This window comes from Patella vulgata, chromosome 2 (genome assembly GCF_932274485.2).
Source record: "Patella vulgata chromosome 2, xgPatVulg1.2, whole genome shotgun sequence".
In the NCBI taxonomy this organism is placed as follows: Eukaryota; Metazoa; Mollusca; class Gastropoda; family Patellidae; genus Patella; species Patella vulgata.
Window position 1 is genome coordinate 72,589,931 of NC_065880.2, and position 21,681 is coordinate 72,611,611.

The window sequence follows — 21,681 nt, forward strand, 5'->3', positions numbered from 1 at the left end:
TTTCCACCATCTTGAACTAAAACTCGAATCTAAATTAAAAACAAACATTTTTTTTTTTGTTGAAACATCCATTCTTTAGAATCTGTAACTTAAAAGTAACGATGCGTCATTTGCAGTTTCTCACGGCTTAATTCACGCTAATAAGTATTTATAGTTTGAAAGTGATTCCTATAGTGATAAATGACGCATTGAAACTTTAATTTACAAAATGATACATATAAGAAAATAAAGATAAACAAGAAAACTGTGATATGCTATATATAACTTGTTCAATTACATTGGATTAAAGGGACTGAGTAACCTGGGGGTCCCAAGTTGTTTCCCCATGGGATTAAAGAGCTTTCATAGCCTGGATGTAACAAAAAGGTTGGACGTTAATTTATTTATCTATTTATTCTTCAAGTAAAGGTTACAACATGACAATAAATTAATGTATTATAATAAGAAATAGTGTCGCATTACACGACTAGGAAAGTGACAACAATAAATACAGATATGTATATGAAAATAATAACCATGTGCTACATTGTAATGTGGGATGCCATATGAGACAAGCATAGAGAAGTATGATAGCTATGGTGTCATGAACAGACCTTTACTTAGGATAGCCCATAAAGCCTGACGTATATAACATCCGTTGCTTATATCCAATGGGGTCCAAAAACCCAATTTCATTTTGCTGTTCTTTCAGATTTCGTGAATTTTTGATATCGGAAACTGTAAATCAATTTGTAGCACTTTAAAACTAAATATAATTTACAGGTATCTTATAGAACTGTTTTATCAATTTTTATTGTTCTAAACTTTTGCGGGCTCCAGGAAATCTGATTTGTCATTCATCCATCCCATTTTAATCACACCAACGCCTATACCATAATCAAATCGCATGATCATGGCATATCACCCTGTCTCAACAAATTTGCAAAATGGACGCTTGTAGTAATAGTAGCCAACTGGTTTTGTCATAAAAGTCAAATAGCAAAATGCACAACAAATTAGACAAAATTGAAATTTAAGCAGAAAAACAGATGAGTGCACAAATTTTTGTGCAAAACTGAATAGTTTTTCTAACAAGTTCGGCACCAGAAACAAATGGGAACAGACGGACAGGGGGAATAAAAATAGAAAACATGCATAAATAATAGAAATACCCTGTAGACTGTTGTTGGGTCATTGGCAATAGATTGCTTCAGCGAGATAGCACCAAGACTAGGATCAATTCGGAAATATGTTGGTGCATTTTCATCTCCATATATAGAATATGTCAAAGTGTTAAATTCTGCCTGAATATGAAAAACAAATATAAGATAAATATACACTTCAGAAGTGATCATTTATTAGCTGCATGTACAAACTGATCAGCAGTAAATATTCACTGATAGGGATAACATAGTGGCAAGTTAATAAGCCCTCAATATTAACTTTTTTTCCTTCTGCAAATTAAATTCTAAAACAGTTTTTTAAATCATGAAGTAAAAATAAAAAGATGTATAAAGTATATCTGCAGAAAAAAAAATCCTTATATGGTGAAAATGGGTACATAAAAAAGTACATCCAATATAAACAATGCAGTGCCATCAACGCTGTTAATGTGATGTCACACATTGAACTATACTGGGCGTGACCTTGAAGGTCAGTCATCTTGTACAAAAAGAACACTTTCGCATACGACTGTGAAAGAGTTTGCTGCATGTTTATTGTCATAGAAATAAGACCATAAACATATCAGTGAGTTCAACATCTTCAAAAAATGTAATCCCAAAAAACGCATCAAATCCAAAGAAATAGAAAATTCTATTTTTGACTTTAATCAAAGAGATCTAAACAAATGAATCTATATTTTTAAACACATGTTTTCAGCAAGGACTAATGAACCCTACTTCACATATCTTCAAAAAAAAATGTAACAAACGTTCTAACTCAATCATAAGTGCAGGAGGACCGCACTATACACAAACCAGAACTGATAAGATAAATCTGCGGACAAGACAAACCACAGAGACATTGCAAAAAATAAACAACAAATATCAACTTACTCTTGTATCATTATCATAGGCAGTGACTGTTTTAATCGTTGTAAATGTCTGTTGATCTCTATTAATAGTAACAAGATACGGTTCATTAAAGAACACCGGTGGATATTGGTTACGTAGTACATTAACTGTCAGAGTTCGTGTTGGACTGAAAAGCCTTGGTTCTCCCATATCATAGGCCATCAGATCAACCTGAAAAAGTTTGGATGTAGTAATAATTCACTTAAAACAAATGTAATATGTAATGACTACATTCCATTACCATGATATCAGACCTGCCCTTGAGGTTAAACATACATTATGCAAGAGCAAAATCTGCCTATTGCAGGTCTTTCTTTAGGCCTGAAATGTTTTCTAATTTATTAATTAGACATTAATTAACTGATCCAGACCATAATCAACTCTCAATGTCAATGCTAGTCGGTGATATTTGTTGAATTAGGATCTGATTTGCTGCTCAACTTTCATTCATGATTTAATCATGAAATGGTTAATCAAGACTATGTTTTTTATCGTACCGACTTTAGTAATGATGATCGAGGCTAGGCCAAAAATTCAATCACTAAAATCTTTGTTCAGAGTGGATCAATTTGACTGAAATTTTCAGCAAATTCCCTTGTGTCTTTAATTCTGTCATCTATTACAATCTCAAAACTTATTTTTTAATAAAAAATCATATATCTTATGTAAGGTCACAATAAATAGAATTATGAAGAAGACTTTTCAATAATCCGATTTGACATGTTGACATGGCAATTTGCTCAGCTAGAAAATTGAATAATAGAGCATGTATTTATATGCACAGAATTGCCGCACTTGCCAAATCAAACTACAGTAAATGACATGCTATCTGACCTTACTTTAAGATATACAATGAAAAGATCTCCGCATAAGGTACCTGATAATTTTATTATGATCAACAACTAATTTATGCGATAATTTGGAAATATCCTATAAGACAAGCCTTGAAATAAGGCACCTGTAACAGATATAGTGTCAGACACAATCATTTTGGTGCCTGTCATTATGTCTGACAGATATTTGTCTATTTTCGACTTAAATGGTTATTTCCAGGACTGCTAATCTATGTAATTAGAACTTCACACCAGGAAGGAATTTATCTTTGGACCACATCTTATACAAGTACTTTTGCATGAAATTTGTAATGTAATAATAAATCTATTGGATGTCTTCACACCAGGAAGGAATTTATCTTTGGACCACATCTTATATAAGTACTTTTGTGAAATGAAATGAAATGGGGTTTAACGTCCTACTGTTTTGCTCCTAAACTGGGATAATGAAGACGGGCATAGGCAATACAGTGTGCTATGAGGGAAATTTTGCTTGGGTAGCGGCAGTACGGCCTACTCTTATATCGAATTCCAACTGCCAAGGGATCTTTTATGTGCATGCCAATTTGTACACAGGACCTTGGTTTTTCGTCCCATCCGAAGGACTAGACAGCTGTCCTTGTCAGGCCCTCTGTCCTGCATCACGGATAAGGGGAAACCACACCGGAAAATCTGGATGAACTTTCCCGTCTAATGCAGGGATCGAACACCCGACCTCCAGGCTAGCGAACCAGCAAGTAATTTTGTACAAACTTTGTAATGTAATAATAAATTTATGGAATGTCTTCAACCCAACAAGGAACCATGAAGTTGTCGAGTCGTTAGGGCCCCGACCTCTTGACTAGAAATAGGAAACTTAAAATACTCGTTATTACTTACATTATACACACTAGTGGTTGAACCAGCTACAGTTGATCTCAAGAAAACCTGTCCAGTGACTTCATTCACACTGAACTGACTGGTAGCAGCAGATGATGCAATCATGTAGCGTACAACGTTATTTGGTGCCTTTTAAAAAAAATCAAATAAAATACAAATTACATGCGTGTTCATTACAGTTCATGAATTCCCTGCTGTTGAATGGAAAAAGATGGTACAAACTAGCTGTTTGTATTCACTGTTAAACATGAAGATAGAGAGAGAGAGAGAGAGAGAGAGAGAGATGGGGTTTAATATATACCCGACACAAACTAGGTCATTTCGGGACTAACATATGGTACAATTTCATTTCCATAATTCGCTTGCGCGTAGGAGGTCTTTAGCAGTGGGAGGAAACTGGAGAAAACCCACGAGGTTGGACAGGCGACCCTCCTCCTTGTCACGTACAACCGGGGAATTGAAACCCAGCCAGTTGACTCAATGACAGACTTTACGATACAGCATGCACGTGCTACCAATTCAGCCATCCAACCCCCTAAACATGAAGATGAAACTTAAATAAGTTAATAAAACTTAATAAAGTATTCGATATTTTCTTTTTTAAATTCTGTACTAAGAAAGGGCAGCATGTTTTACTGGGTTTCTTAATCTTTGTCAGTGTATTCACAATCGAACAATGAGATGAATTTATATAAGCTCTAGCTTGTTTTCAAATCCATTGTATATACTCATGTCATTAGCTATTCGAAAAATTTAATTATTTAAAGTCCCTGAGCGTGATTTGAGCAATATAGGAAGCCTTTGCAAACTACAATATTGCAAAAATTGAATTTCTAAAAGGCATATCGAGCGATAAATGGATCGATTCCATTCAGTATTGACAAACATGTGACAGAGCTAAAATCCAACAATCAATATGCTGCCCCTTATGTAAATGATACACCTTTAAATTTACTATTTTCTATCTTTTCACTTCTTTTTCTTGACAGAATCTGTCGACAAAACATGTCCACATTTCTTCAAATTTGAACTTTCTGCAATTTTGCAATCTACTGTAGGTGAATTGCCAAAAAAAAGTCTTTCATTGTCAATGAAATGAAATGAAATGGGGTTTAACGTCCTACTGTTCTGCTCCGAACTGGGCTAATGAAGACGGCTTGCATTGTCAAAAGACATTATAAATAAATTTAACATAAGAACTTCTCTGTTTCCCTTCCACTGCTATCAACATCATAATCATCAACATTGTGTCGATAAAACGTTGGACACACTGGCCGAATGATTCGTCCAAATGTGTGAACATACCAGGCGAATCTTTTGGCCAAATCACCAGTTGATTGCATTTCTTTTCACGTCACATGTTTAAACATGGCACCAACCATGCCTTTAAACACACGACTTCTTGATATGAGTGGTGATTGGATAATAAATTCTACAATTGGGCAAATGCTTCTAGTAAGTGGACACACTAGGCGAATATATCAAACATGTTTGATTCGGGCAAATCATTCGGCTGAATGACATTTGGCAGCAATTAATTCGGCCGAATGATTCGGCTAGTGTGTCCACCGCTTAACCTGAATATTACTTTCTGTATATTAACTCATTTGTACTTAGCTAAATTTAGTTATATTCAAAATGGAATAAAGGACGAGTGCCTTTAATATTTTATGAGCAAAAACAAACTTACCGTTGGATCAGAATCTGTAGCTGATGTGGTATATACAGGAACGAAAATACTCTGTGTTTCCAGAATAGTTGATTGAAATGATTGACTTGTAAATACTGGTGCCGCTTGATTCCGTCTGACAACAATAGTTAATGTAGAGTATCTGATACACGATCCCCCATCTGTAGCGGATACTGTCACCTGTTTCAAAAATGTAATGCATATATTACATGCTGTCTGATTGGTTAATATTCAAACAGATTATGTGCAACGACAAAAATTATAACAAGAGAAAATCAGCTTGATTGGAAAAAAATAAACGCAAAACATTGACTGATGTTGAATTGAAAGTCATTTACCGTGTATTGATATGCCGAATCTGTGATGATGTTAGATCGTGTGAATAATCGACCAGTTGCTGCATCAATGGAGAAATATATAGGTGCGTTACCATCACCAACGATAGCATAACTTCTTACAACTAAGTCTGGCTGTAATAAGAAAAAAAGATTTCTAAAAAAAGCTGTGTATACCTTATTTAATTCTTTAAGTTTATTCAATTCAACAGTTTGTATTATTATTATGTATTAAAATTTATTTCGATTCTTTTTTGTCTTATCACGTTATGTTAATTCTATAATTTATATAATTCTATATATATACCTATATACCCAATTGTAAAGCACCCCTGGGGAAGGGACTAAAACAATTTTTTTAAATTAATAAAGAGAGAGAAATGAAGGATTAAGGTCTATTCAAAACAAACTAGGTCATTTTGGGACTAACACATGGTTGAATTTTCAATAGTTTGCTTTAGCAGTGGGAGGAAACCGGAGGCCCCGGAAAAAACCCACGAGGTTGGACAAGCGAGATTACGCCTTGTCACGTACAACTGGGGAATCAAAACCAAGCCAGTTGACTCAATGACAGGCCTTATGATAGAGCGTGCATGTGCTAACCATTCGGTCATCCACCCCCAACTTGAAATTACTAATTAATATTGATATTAATTACAGATAAAGGTAATTAGTTTGGAAAATCAACAAATTCTTCATTTACTTCCACCAAATTAAGCGCAATTCTTATGTGATTATCACAAAACAACCTTGAGGTTTGAATTGGTAACATTAATTATATCAAGATGGTATATTTTGCCAGTACATCTGTTTCTGTTTAAATTTGTGTTTTCATGTAAACAATAAAATCTTTTAAATTATTCATTTGGCGAATATATTATGAATACAATATGGTTCAGTCGGTAAATTGTTCTGCGGCCCATTTGTATCACAGAGCTCCATCACATAAATAAAAATATATAAATTCTCACAGCGGCCCAGTACATACAACAGTTTGACATCATGCAATCAATATTGTAGTTCACATGTAAATCTATTTAAGTGGTTTATTGCAAGACCATGGAACGACTTTACCTCTGTGTTGATTTTGGTCAAGCTGAAGAAATTGTTGTCTCTGTGGCCCATTATGGGTTCAGACCACAAATAAATATTTCTTATAAAAAATGTTCATTTCAATTAGACTGTCTCAGTATGAAATTTCTACTTACGAGAGGATCATTATCAACAGCTGAAACGTTAAAGATGTTGGTATTCGATGCTACTGTTGGTAATATGGTTATATTGCCTGGTAAATTGGTAAACGAGGGACAAGTGTTTCTCACTATCGTTAAGCTTACAGTTGCTTGACTGGAAAGAGATGGGGTTCCTAGATCTCTTGCTTGTACATTCAACAACACCTAAAAGTTTAAGGTAAATTCTTTTTAATCCCACTGAAACCAAACTGGGAGATTATCTACCAATGATATCATTTTGATTCTGTTTTCTTCATTAAATGTTAACAAATCAATTTAAGTACATTTCAACAAATGCAGATGACAATTAGCAGATTTAAAACAATATAAAAACAACTATACATAAATTATACATAAAGTAGATATAGGCAGACAAAATGGGGGGGCGGGGATAACTTCTGCTTAACAAAATGTAGGTCATATTAGGATTAACACATTGTTGAATTTAATTCAATAATTTGCTTGCACATAGGGTTCTTTGGCAATGTCAGGAAATCAGAGGTCCTGAAGAAAATCCATGGTGTTAGACAGGGGACCCTACTTAATGTCACATACAAGATCGGGATCAAAACCAAGCCACTGGACAGACCTTATGATCTAAAGCACACGCATAAGATCATTTGACAACTCAATACACATGGCCATTCAATCATATACATGACTATATAAAGAATAAAAACAAGAGAGTGTACATACGGAACTCGGGATATTCGGATCTAATGTAAGCGATCTTTTAACAGAGATAATACCGGTTGTACTATCAATATTAAAATAGTCAGATGTTCCAATCAAACTATACTCCACAATGTTGTATGGAGCCTGAAATAAAAAAAACAAATAGAACATCAAAATAACAATCACATGATGAGAGAGAGAGAAATGGGGTTTAACATCCACTACAAACTAGGTCATTTCGGCACTAAAATATAATTCAATTCTATTTCAATAATTCGCTTGATTACTTGATTGACATCCTTCAAGGGAATTAGAGAATTCAATTCTGGGTCGTTCAATTGAGTATCCCCAAAGATTTGGGAATACACGAGCAGTTTGGAATAGATGAAATTGAATTGATGTTGTGTTTCACACCCCGGAGTTGAATCAAAGTCCATCTGTGTTTATTAGTAACAATAAATGCAACAGGGCTAATGAGAATATATACGGCATACAGTGTGCCAAGAGGGGAATTTTGTGCCTCACCCACTGAAGCTACCAGTAACAATAACGGATACATAAATTTAATTAATGTAGTTAATGTTGGCCAATCTAAAGGATGAGACAGAAAAACTACAATACATACTTGAATATCAGCATCAGTTGCCATCACTCGAAAAACCTCCACACCAAGGTTTTGATTTTCTGGAATAGCCTCTAGGCTGACGTATGCTGGTCTAGTAAACACTGGAGGGAACATATTACGTTGAACAGTGATAGAAGCTAGAGTAGTAGCTGATCGAGATGGAATTCCACCATCAGAACATTGTATACGTAACTTGAATAAAAAAATAATGTTTACTTTTACTTAGAGACACTGTTGTATTATTTTTACTTAGAGACACTGTTGTATTTACTTTTACCTAGAGACACTGTAACACATTGTATTTACTTTTACCTAGAGACACTGTGACACATTGTATTTACTTTTACCTAGAGACACTGTGACACATTGTATTTACTTTTACCTAGAGACACTGTGACACATTGTATTTACTATAAAAAATAGCTCATCAAGGCAACGAATACACACCCACCTTCAGCTTTTTGAAAGGTGCATGCTAAGTTTTAGGGGGAAAATCTCAAAATCATTTATCTGTAGGGTGTATTCAAGGGTTTGGAGACTGGGGCAGTGAATCAATCTAGACAGTTTTTGGTGGACTGTGAAGCATAACAAAATCTGCCAGTGGAAGCAAAATGTTCAATTTTTTGACATTCAATGGCGTCAAGGAGGATAGTCAAAAAGCTTTTTAGCTTTAGCCCCACTCCACTTGATACCTACAAATTGCACTCTTTCTAGATCGGTTGTAAGTACTAGTAAAAAAAAAAAATAAAAAAAAAAACGATTCTGGATTCGTAATTAAACATACCTGATATTGTGTTCTTGTATCTGATGCTAAAGACTGGCGAACTGAAATTTGGCTTCTTACAGCATCGTAGGAGAAAAAGTTTGTGCCCGGAGCATCTCCAATAACGGAACAAGTAACATCATTGAAAGGTGACTGTCAAAAGTAAAAATACCATGTAATATGAACTGAAGAAAACATTTGGTTCTCAGATACTCCTCAGTCACTTAAAAAGAACCATGTGACCTGTTTTTATTTCAAAAAATAAAAGTACGGCAATGTTTTCGCCAGGTTACAGGAAGTGAATCTAGTATTAAAAATTATATAAAAAGTGAACAAGCGTCCACTCACTTCAGACATCATACAAAACTAATGCTGTCTGTTGACAATTAGCTATGTTTGAAAACAGACATGAAGTTGGTTGACAGACATCTTAAGTGTTTCGATGGTATGATAATAAACAATCTACGCTACATTTTGTCAAAACTTCAAAGACTCATAACTTTGCACAGACTAAATTAATTTGACTGAAATTATCAATTTATTCATTTTTCATTATCTATTTTTGAATTATTATAGTAAGGTCGACAAGCGCCTTATCTTATTCTTACATAATGCATCTATAAGTTAAAAAAAAAGTAGTGAACTTACAATTGTATCCCGATCTGTGTATGTGATGTCACCATTAAGAATTGTACCAACAGGTTCAGTTAGTCTAATATTGTAACTGTGTGGTGCATTAGGAAATTCTGGCGCAAAATCATTTCTTAATACTGTGATGTTCACATTGATTAGATTGCTACTTAACTGGCTTGTTCCTTGATCACGAGCAATAACTCTCATCTAAAATAAAATCACGTACAATAATCAAAAAAAGATAATTTTTTAATAAACAAGCCAACAGTGAGGCTGATGTCCCCTTCCAAAATCCCAATATAAATAGATGACACATATTAATTAATTGCACATGTATCCTTTTCAAAAGTATCGAGCAATCAAACTGATTATAAACTATACACTAAGTTTCATCACCCTTCATCAGTTAGAATCAAAGTTACCTTGTCCCACAGCATCGACTAATGAAATTGCTTGGTTCTGCTTAGCCTTAGCGGAAAATGTTAATAATTGACCTCAGTCAAGACATTCATCTAATGAAAGCCTACACCACGTTTGAACATTCTAATTCAATTAGAAGGAGAATTATTGTGTTCCAAAGTCTCTACCAATCAAATTTGCTTATCGCTCTGCTTACCCTGAGCAGAAAATGCTCATTATCGAACTTAGTCGAGGTATTGATGTAATAAAACTATACACCAAATCACTCTCACTTAATTAGAACTAAAGTTATCGTGTCCCAAAGCATCAACCAATCAAATTGCTTATCTCTATTTACCCTGAGCGGAAAATGCTCATCTTTGAACTCCATCAAGGCATTGACTAAATAAACACCTACACCAAGTTTGAACATTCTAGCTCAATTAGAAGGAGAGTTATTGTGTCCCAAAAAGTGTGATGGACAGACAGACGGATGAACAGACAGACTAACAGACAGACAGACGGACGAACCCATTTCAATAGTCCCCTGCTTTCTTCGAAGGGGGGGGGGGGGGAAAAAAAACCTGTGTGTTTTACGTGGGTGTTTATGGTCATTTACTTTCATTATTATTGATGATACCTACGGACAGATGAAAGTTGATTAATTCATTTCCTGACTTACATTAAATACTGCTAGTCTACAGGGAGAGTAATTCAGAGAACGCCTTGTAACTATCTGACCAGTTTCAGCAATCATTGAGAAACATTCCAGATCTTCTGGTCCATCCACAATACTGTAACGTATAACATTGTTTGGTGCCTAGATAAAAAAAAAAACAAGTATTATAAAAGTCAAGGAGAATATTTTTTTTAAATGGTGTATTTTGTTGTGGGGTTAGTTTTTCTGTTTATCCAATGATGGTATGGATTAGAATGTAATTAATGTAAAACCACATGTCTATTCACTCTCTAGGGCGACCTTCGGATGTAGACTATGGTCTAGACTACAGTCTGAACCAGCACCCGAACACAAATGGCCCTAGCCATTGACTATTCAATATGGTGGCGACCATGTCAGTTGTTCCGTCTGCTATATTTTCTCCTATTTACTCATGTATTTTTAAAAACTGGTTAATTTTCCATACTGCAATGTGAAAGAAGCTTAAAATAGGTTATAAATAGGATTAGTCAATATCAGAATATTTTTAATTGGATTAGTGTCACCCAACCAACTAGATCATTTCACACGTACAGTTTTTTGTGGCGGGCCTATATATATAATCTGTCAAATTCATCGAAAAAAGACGAAAAAAAAAATTCAAACTTAACATCTACACTCCAATGCCCATTCACTAACTTTCAGGTGTTAACATGGACCCTATAATGCCGACCAAGGTGTAAATAACGCAACAGCAATCGGCAATTTTATTATATTTTTCAGAAAATTTTCTCAAGTGTCAGCCATCTTTGAACTATCCCGACCGTGATTTATCGCATAGTACGGCTGGTCACGACCACTGGTTGAACTAAATGTCATTCGCATGCAGATAGTTCGACTATAGTACGAAAATTAGTGTAGTAACATCAGACTTCCATGTTATGTTCCTTGTGATCGTAAATAAAACTACAGGTTAGTTGTTCCTACAACTTTATTGTTAAACTGGTTGGCTTCAAGGTTCCCTCGTTCTCAATAAAGCATAGATGATAGCTGATCAGAATATCTGGGTGAGCTCTGATCAATTCCGCTCATCAATTTCCTTCCCAAATAAGGAATAAGCACACCCATTCTTACAAAACCATGGGGACAACATTACCTTATTTGGTCTATCAACTACATGTCATAAACAGATAGAATTTGATGGATATTTTGACAATGGTCAGGATTTTACCAAAATATAACTGTTTTTTATAATGCATATAAAAATATCATTCATCTTCATCAGTACGTGGGATTTGACTCTATAGGAAGGGTTAACCAATAATTAATTAAAAGATACAATCTTAAGGACCAAAGTACTACATTAGTAAATTGTAGAAAATTGATACATACCAATGGATCGTTATCTGTTGCATTGACTCTGAGTACCACATCACCAATAGGACGGGTTTCTAAAACAGACACTGAATAACTCGAAGAATCAAAAGCTGGAGCTGCGAAATTTGTTCTCACAGTGATGATACAAACAGTGGTAGCAAACTTAAATATAGCAGCGCCATCTCTGGCTCTTATGCGTATCTGAAATCATCGAATATAGCAAAAATACAAATAAAATATCAATATAGTTATATCTCTCACACTACTGTTCTGTCAATATGCTTAAGTTGCAGTAACCGTATAAGTGAGCATTGTTTGTTGTCTGATGTCTTCACAACTACTTGTGTGTCACAGTTTTCAAGAATGAGAGAAGTAAATTAAGAATGCTGAATTGCTCATCAATTTTTACAAGCAATTGTACTTCAGTAGCTGCATAAAAGTTCCTTTTAAAAATATGCTTGAATTCACGTATGATTAAGCCCAATGTGAAGCCACTCTGTGTCACTGTCTACATTTAGAAATTTGAAACTGATAGAAATCAGGAAAAACAGTAAAGTATTAATTTAATCACTTAGAAATCTAAAATTTATATGATGGATCCTTAATTTAATTTTGTCTTACAAATGATGTCAGAAGCCAATTTATGATAAATAAAGGCATACCCTGAACTGATTGGTATTTTCATTGGCAAACTGGTTGCTAACAGTAACAAGTCCATTCTGATTAATAGTAAAGAAACTTGGAGCATTATCATCACCAATAATATCATACGTAATCTGACCAAAGGGTGAGGTCTGAAACAAAATATAACAAAATAATATATGAGAAAAATTACATAATACCAGAAAGAGTTAAAGAGAGTTTAATGTTCACTCGACCCAACCTAGGTCCTTTTGGTACTAACATGGTACAATATTTCAATAAATGACTCGACCCAACCTAGGTCCTTTTGGTACTAACATGGTACAATATTTCAATAAATGACTCAACCAAACCTAGGTCCTTTTGGTACTAACATGGTACAATATTTTAATAAATGACTCGACCAAACCTAGGTCCTTTTGGTACTAACATATGGTACAATATTTCATAATTAACTTGACCAAACCTAGGTCCTTTTGGTACTAACATATGGTTCAATTTTTCAATAATTGACTCAACCAAAACTAGGTCCTTTTGATACTGACATATGGTACAGTAATATTTTAATAATTGACTTGCACATAGGTTCTGTAGCAGTGAGAGGAAACAGGAGGGCCCAGAGAAACACTGCAAAGTTAGGCACTTGACTCAATGACCGACCTTATAATCTGATCTAAAGCATGTTTTAGACCACTCAATCACCCAACTACCATAATACCTGGCCTGCCAGAGAGTGTGAATTAAGAGAATAGAAACTCTGATTAGAATTTTAATGTCTTGTTCAAATTCAAAGGAGAAAAATAAAATCATTTGAAAAATTATGAATGAGCTTTGAATTCTCTTCCTTTGATAACTTCCTGATAATAGTTTAGTTTAGGTCCCAGTTATTCTTTTATAATCTGGATTGTCTTCTCACGTTTTTACATTAGTTTGTACATTATAAACCCTCAAAACAATCCAACTAAACTGCAAGTTTTTCTGAACTGTAGCTAAATGTTTAATATGGGATACTGTGTCTTACTTTACTGCTCCAACTGGGCTAATGAAGACCAACATACATCATGCAGTGTGCTATGGGGGATATTTTTCCAGGACAACAGCGGTACGGCCAACTCTTTTTATGAATTCTGTCATGCGTTCTTTTACGTGCATGCCAATGTGTACACGGGATCTCAGATTTTCATACCATTGGAACGACTAAACATAGCTCCTTGCCAGGTCATCCATCCTGCACCACCGCCAAGGAGAAACCGTGGATAAAATCTGAGGAATTTTCTTGGCCAACACCGGGATCGAACCCAGGACCATTTTAGGATATACATGATGTGAGTTGACATGTCTGTTTTCAGCAATACCTCATTATTGTCTAGGGTAGCTAAATGTTTATAAGATGGCTTCACATTACAAACCCATACAAATAAAAACTATGAGCATCATTTTAGCGCTATAGAAAACTACAATATTGTGAAAGTTGAATTTCCCAACCAATGTTCAAAATAGCGTCCAAATTAAATATTATACAACAATGATCAATTGGGTTTATTTTTTAACAATAGTTAGGAAAATGTAACGATTGTAAACTGGATGCCCATTATCAAAATTATACAGTCAGCTTTAAAATAGACACAAGTACCATTTCGATGACTTTGGATGATTTTAGGCAATTTTTACAAATTTTCAAAAAAAGGTTTGAAATATTGAATGAATTTAAAAGAAATTAGAGCTCAATATTCAAGATTAAATGATACCAGGGTTACAGTGCATATTGAAAACAATCATAAAGAAATTATTCTTAACTTACAAAATCTTGATCTGCGGCTGATACTTGAGTGATTGATGAACCAATACCAATATTTTGAGATAGATCACGATTACAGGATGAACCGGAAAATACTGGTGTGAACTGGTTTCTTCGAACTGTTATGGTTACATAGGCTAGTTGAGAACCCGGTCTAGAAGGATCTCCTCCATCCCGAATAGATACACTACCCTGTATAAACAATAGATATTTAGCTTCGGGAAAAATAAAACTGTACCAGAATATACTATTAATAAAACTCTTAATAATAAAAGGGGGGGAGAAAAATGTGGTTCAACACCCATTTGTCTTAAACTGGGTCCTTTCGGGACTAACATATGGTAAATTTTATTTCAATAATTCCCTCGTGCATAGAGTTGTGGGAGGAAATCCGAGAAAACACACGGGTTGGTGACCATTATCTTGTCACATATCAGCTTGGAATCGAAACCAAGTCAATTGACTCAATGACAGATTTTATGATCTAAAGGCACTCAATCACTCGACCACCCAACCTCCGATAGTAAACCAGAAGACATTGTTTTATGCTATAAGACACAACTGTGTCCAAACGATTTTAAAATTGACCTATTCAAAATAGAGCTATAGTATCCATGATCATAAAAGTTCTAATACATGCAGCATTCATGACGGTAATCTATAATATTCTATCCAATTTTAATAATGTCAGTCAACACTTACAAAAAGAAATCTAAAATGTAATTTAAAAAGCACTTTTTTATGTCTATAATGACAAATTATGTTGGCCTATTATAAGAGCAGCATACATACTATTAAAGATGAATTTTGTAAGAGCTAAATCTCCCTATTGCAGGTCTTTCTTTTGGCCTCAAATGCTATATAAAAAATTAATTAGACATTTCTTCACATGACAAGCCCATTATCAACACTCTAGACCATCGGATGGTCTTGGTTTTCAATGGATAGAAACACAATTGCCATTTCATTGTAACAATGGCTACAGATTATATTGTGAACACTTCAAAGCCCAATAACTCTGCTCAGAAACAAGTAATTTTACTGGAATATTCAATATATTCATCTTTCATTATCTATTTTTGAACTATTATAGCAAGAACAGTCAGTTCTTTATCTAAATCTTACATAATGCATCTTTAAAAACTAAATGAAAATAGTACAAAAGAACAACAAATACACAATAACAAGACATCAAAGAGAGAGAGAGAAATGGGGTTTAATGTCCACTTGACACAAACTAGGTCATTTCGAGACTTACATATGGTCCAATTTTATTTGAATAATTCGCTCGTGTGTAGGGATCTTTAGCAATGGGATGAAACTGGAGGACCCCGAGAAAACCCACAAGGTTGGACAGACGTATAATTCAGGAATCAAAACCACACAAGTTGACTCAATGACAGACCTTATGATACAACGTGCATGCGTTAACCATTTGGCCATCCACCCCCCCCCCCCCCCCCCCAACAAGAAAAATACAACTTTATTCAAGGTATGTAATGCTGCCTCTATAGATGCATTATGTAAGATTGAGATAATGAGCTGACGGTTCTTGCTATAATAGTTAAAAAAACAGATAATGTAAAATGAAATTATTAAAAAATTATTCTGAGCAAAATTATCACTGTTTGACGTTTTGACAAGATGTGGTATAGATTGTTTATTATCTAGATGTATTTTTAATCAAAAATATAATTCAAATTACCTGGAAGCTATTTTGTGTTGTTAAGCGTAATGATTTTTTCGCATAAATAAAACCTGCATTGGAATCAACATCAAAGAATTCTCTAAATGCATTATTACTATCAATGACAGCAGTAGAGTAGTAGATAGTATTGTATGGACTCTAAAATCAAAGAAAATAAATCACAAGTTATTTTTCGAAATGTAACAGTAATATTATGGCTAAATAAGAAATAAAATTTTAAAAAATTCTTTTCAAGTTTACTGACAGAATACGTCAACAAAACAAATCAGATTTGTTCAAATCAAAATCATCTTCTGAAACGATTTAAAGGAGCTGAACCTCTAACTCAATATTATCCATATGGTTTTGGGCACCATTTGTAATCAACAAAGAAAACATATCCCATAAGACAATTCACATTTAGAATGGATTACATGGGTGTAAATGACTTTCATTCAATTTAGACTGTTCATGTGTTTCACCGAAAATAATTCACTAGGAATTACAATAAAAAGTTCAAAATTGAATGTAAATCACTTTATATACATTCATATTACATTAATATGTGCTTTTAGACCCATTTTACTTTATTTTTAGGTTCAAAGAATAGAGCTATACGGGCCCTTTAATAATGATTTATCATGACACTCATTCCTCTAAAAAAAAACCTGAGCTTTGTACATACCAATGCATCATCATCAATAGCTTGGAGCGTGACTATGGAATTCCCTAGCGTTTGTTCCTCATTAATAATTTGAGTATAGTTTTGTTGGATCCAACGAGGAGAATTTAAGTTTCTGTCAACTGTGACTAGAACAGTTGCTGTATCAACTCTACTTGGTACACCTCCGTCTCTAGCTACCACCCGTATCTAAAAAAACAACACATTAAAATAAATCATAAATAACCACACAAAAATCTAACATAAAGAAATACACATAAATACAAGATAAATTAAAACACAAAAATTAACACAAAGAAATACATAAAAATTAAAACACAAAAATCTAACATAAATAAATACACAAAAATATAACATAAAATAAAACACAAAAATATAACAAAGAAATACATAAAATATAAAACACAAAAATATAACATAAATAACCCTAACATAAACAAATACACAAAATCATAGCATAACTAGGTCATTTCGGGCCCAACATAATTCAATTTTATTTCAATAATTTGCTAGCATGAAGATCTCTTTAGCAATGAGAGGTTGGACAGGCAACTCTACTAATTGTCAGATACAAGCTGGGACTCGAAACCATGCCACTTGACTTGATGAAAGACCTTATGATCTAAATGCACATGTTAAACCATTTGCTCCCTCCTGCCACCCAAACCCTTTGATAATATACTTACAGTATATCGTGAAACAGAATCGGCTGAGATCTGATTAGAAGACGTAGAAATCTGACCAGATACTTCGTTAATAGAAAATATATTCGGGGCCTGATCATCTCCAATAATAGAATATCTGACATCTCTAAATGGAGACTGTTGAAAAACAGTGAAAAAATTTGATTATTCATAGAAAAATTAAACATGGCATTCAATCATCACTAAAAAAAAAAAGAATTACGATGTCTAAATATTTAGACAAATAAAACATGGCATCTAATTATCTGCATAAAAATTAAATATGACATTCAATGATCTATTTTAAAAAACATGCTGTCTAATTATTTGAATAAAAATAAAACATGGCGTCTAAATATTAGTAGCCGAAAAATAAAACATGTCATGCAATATATGTTACATGTTATTAGCAATAAACAACAATTGATAATCTTATTTAAGCATCCACCCAGCACTCGGTTTAATTTTATTTCAATAATTTGCTTGTGTGTAGGGCTCTTTAGCAGTGGGAGGAAACCGGAAGACCCGGAGGAAACCGGAAGACCCGGAGAAAACCCACACGGCTTGACAGGCACCCTACTCCTTCTCACATACAACTGGGGATTCCAAACCACACCTGTTGACTCAATGACAGACCTTATGATACAACGTGCACACGTTAACCATTAGGCCATCCACTATTTAAATTTAATATAGTATACAGATAAAAAGTTTAAATTTCACAACTTACAATGTTATCAGCATCTGTTGCCGTTACTCTAAAAATGGCTGTTGCAAGTGATGAATCAAAGCGTGCTGCATACGGTTCATTTTGAAAGACTGGAGGGAACTGATTTCTTGAAACAGTAATAGTTACTGTCGCAGGTATGAGAGAAGTCAGTGATGGATTTCCTAGATCATACGCTTCTACATTGAACTAAAAAGAGATGGAAATTAATGATTGAAGATGTACATGTAAACATAAATTAAAAATCCATCCAGTTAACAAAATCCACCACTTTTACTTCTTCATTCTGATATCCTTCAAATCATAAGCTGGCTGTCTGCTCTTTGAGCGTCGGTATAATGTACATAAAAATTCTAAAAGATATACAGTTTTTAACAGTTTTGGCATTTAGTAATTGGACATATTAATTTATGGTAATAAAATATGTTTAAGCCAACAATTCTATATGCTTTCCATAATGCCTACCCACAACCTGAACTATGTATCAAAGGTTATTACAAACTCGGCCAGTGACACATGCTGTCACCACAAGAAATAAACAGAAGAATTACTGCCCTATGCATGGCAGCTATCACAACTTACGGCTTAATAGAGAAATTTATATACTCTGAAAATAATGGAAAGAGAAATGTGGTTGAACGTTCACTTGACCCAAACTAGGTAATTTCAGGACAAACATATGATTCAATTTTATTTTAATAATCTGCAAGTGCTGTATGGGTCTTTAGCAGTGGGAGGAAACCGGAGGACCCGGAGAAACCCTATGATGAGGTTAGACAACCAACCCTACTCATTTTCATGTACAAGTGGGTAATCGAAACCAAGCCACCTGACTCAATGACAGACCTTATGATCTAAAGTGCATGCATGGAACTTACTTGGTATGAGTTTAAATTATTGTTGCCTTGAGTTAGAGGGATTCGGACTGAAATAACTCCAGTCACAGAATTAATGCTAAAATATTCAGACTCAATAGAATTTGTTTGCTGGAACCTGTATCTCACAACATTGTAGGGGGCCTGAAAATACAAAATCAATATTTCTTGTTACCTTCCAAGGAATACATTTTGAGATAGATAACACAGTACTTGGCAACTATGCAAGGGGACAAGGGGAGACCATGCTGGAAAATACCAGGAAACTTTAACAGCCAACACCGGGATCGAACCCCGGACCTCCAGGTTAGTGAGCTTGGTAGTCACTAAGTCACCGCAGTTCCCATCATGAAAAAACAAGAGACTCAGAACTTTAATACAATCACTTAACAAGAAACGCTATGAATCGTAATGAAATTGAAATCTAATTAGCCACGGTAACATTATTTACATATTCTGAAAGCAAATTTTGGGAGGTTATTTGTTTCAACAACCACAAATAAAAATATTGTATAAGTTTTAAGACATCTTGTTCTTGTGGTTATGTTGTGAGAGTCAACCTGCAATTAACTTAGGCACAGTTTGGAGCTATCAACAGAACTTTCACTTTAAAATATTGCCAGCTTGCTAATTTTTCACTTAATTTGTTGACCTGACGAACAAGATCATTTTTTCAAAGATTATTACAAATCTTAGTATTATTCTAATCGATTGGCATATTCTAAAGTGTTTTTATACATTTTAAAGTGTTTTTCACATAACACGTTTGTGTGACTTATACATAAATTCTAATTTGATGGCATGTAAATCAACTGACAGTAAGTTCTAATTTCATGGCACGTAAATCGACTGACAGTAAGTTCTAATTTCATGGCACGTAAATCAACTGACAGTAAGTTCTAATTTCATGGCATGTAAATCGACTGACAGTAAGTTCTAATTTCATGGCACGTAGATCGACTGACAGTAAGTTCTAATTTCATGACATGTAAATCGACTGACAGTAAGTTCTAATTTCATGGCATATAAATCAACTGATAACTTCTCTAGCTGGTCAATTTGATTGCCAGTCAGACAATATTGAATCAAGAGCCCTGATAATGAAATTAGAATACTGTGTGTTGTGTGTATAAGTAAATCTGATCAACTGGAAACCATTCAGAAAATATGTTTACCCTTATATCATTATCACGTGCAACAATATTGTTTATTACATTAAATCCAACATTAGCTGTTTCCAACACACTATTTCCATAAGTAGTAGATGTAAACACCGGACGGTTCAAATTACGACGGATAGTTATCGTAGCAGTAGCTGTAGAACTTCTGGCAGGATTGCCTCCATCGTACGCCACAATACGGGCCTGTAAATCAATACAATATTTCATTAACAAACAGTCTCGTTAACAATTAGATGTGCAAAAAATAAGAAATGTATTGGGAATGTACAACTTAAAAAACGAGTACAATACTACTACATGGACAAGAAACCAAACATGATGTCATCGCTGCCATCTTGGAATTGTGACATCATATCAAAAATCCAAATCCCCCCATGTGCAATTGTCAAAGGAACATTCTTGTCAAGACTTCAAACATTCCTGATTTTGCTGAGAATATAGTCATTTGACTAAATGTTTAATATATTGATTCTTCATTATCCATTTTAAAACTATTAACATTATAGCAATAGCAGCCAGATCTTTGTCCAAATAACACATAATGCCTCTTTAATGTCTTTCTCATTTTCTAATGACATCAATCTTTGTTAAATATATAAAAGAAACTCACAATAAACTGGGGAATGTCGTCATTAAGCAGACTTGCTGTAACTCGTATATCACAGGTGGAAGAATCGACTGTGAAGAAGTTAAATGCGGAAGAGTCATCGATCAGCCTGTGGCTGACAGTAGAAAATGGTCCAGGTACATCGTTATCCCCAGTAGTACAAGACAAGATGGATGTACCAATGCTTGTTGTTTCATTAATTACAACCGAATATGGAGAGTTGGTGAAAAAAGGAGATTGACTGTTTCTTGTTATTGTAATGTCAACCCGTGCTGTTTCTGAAGCAGTTAATTGTGGTGTTCCTCGATCAGACAATGAGACTATTATCTGTGAATAGAAGATTTTATAATAATAATAATAATAATTATATCAGGATTAATTATAGTACATGATTACTAAACACTTAGCTACTAATGTGATTTTAAATATTTACTCGTTGGTCACATAAAACTATTTCGGAAAAAATGGGTTTTCAATGTTCATTTGAATGTTTCGATAGATTTGGATTGTCTAATTTTAAATGTTAACTGGTTCCAGAGATATTACATTATATTCTCCTACAAACAAGCCATATTTCCATTCCCCCATCACCTCTCAATTAGGTAATTAAATAAGTCAATAAATTTCATATCACCTTCAGTTACTT

The 21,681-nt window shown here is 34.2% G+C and overlaps 2 long non-coding RNA genes across 2 annotated transcripts; both read right to left on the minus strand.

Moving 5' to 3' along the window:
* Nucleotides 1–3,787: 3,787 nt before the first annotated feature.
* LOC130010655 (uncharacterized) lies at nt 3,788–7,836 on the minus strand. The gene is made up of 5 exons (XR_008785913.1): nt 7,720–7,836; nt 7,000–7,188; nt 5,795–5,926; nt 5,457–5,636; nt 3,788–3,895 (listed from the first exon to the last, which is right to left on the minus strand). It is a non-coding gene; the product is annotated as an uncharacterized LOC130010655 (long non-coding RNA).
* Nucleotides 7,837–10,810: 2,974 nt separating this feature from the next.
* LOC130010660 (uncharacterized) lies at nt 10,811–12,920 on the minus strand. The gene is made up of 3 exons (XR_008785918.1): nt 12,816–12,920; nt 12,169–12,354; nt 10,811–10,938 (listed from the first exon to the last, which is right to left on the minus strand). It is a non-coding gene; the product is annotated as an uncharacterized LOC130010660 (long non-coding RNA).
* Between the last annotated feature and the right edge of the window lie 8,761 nt (nt 12,921–21,681).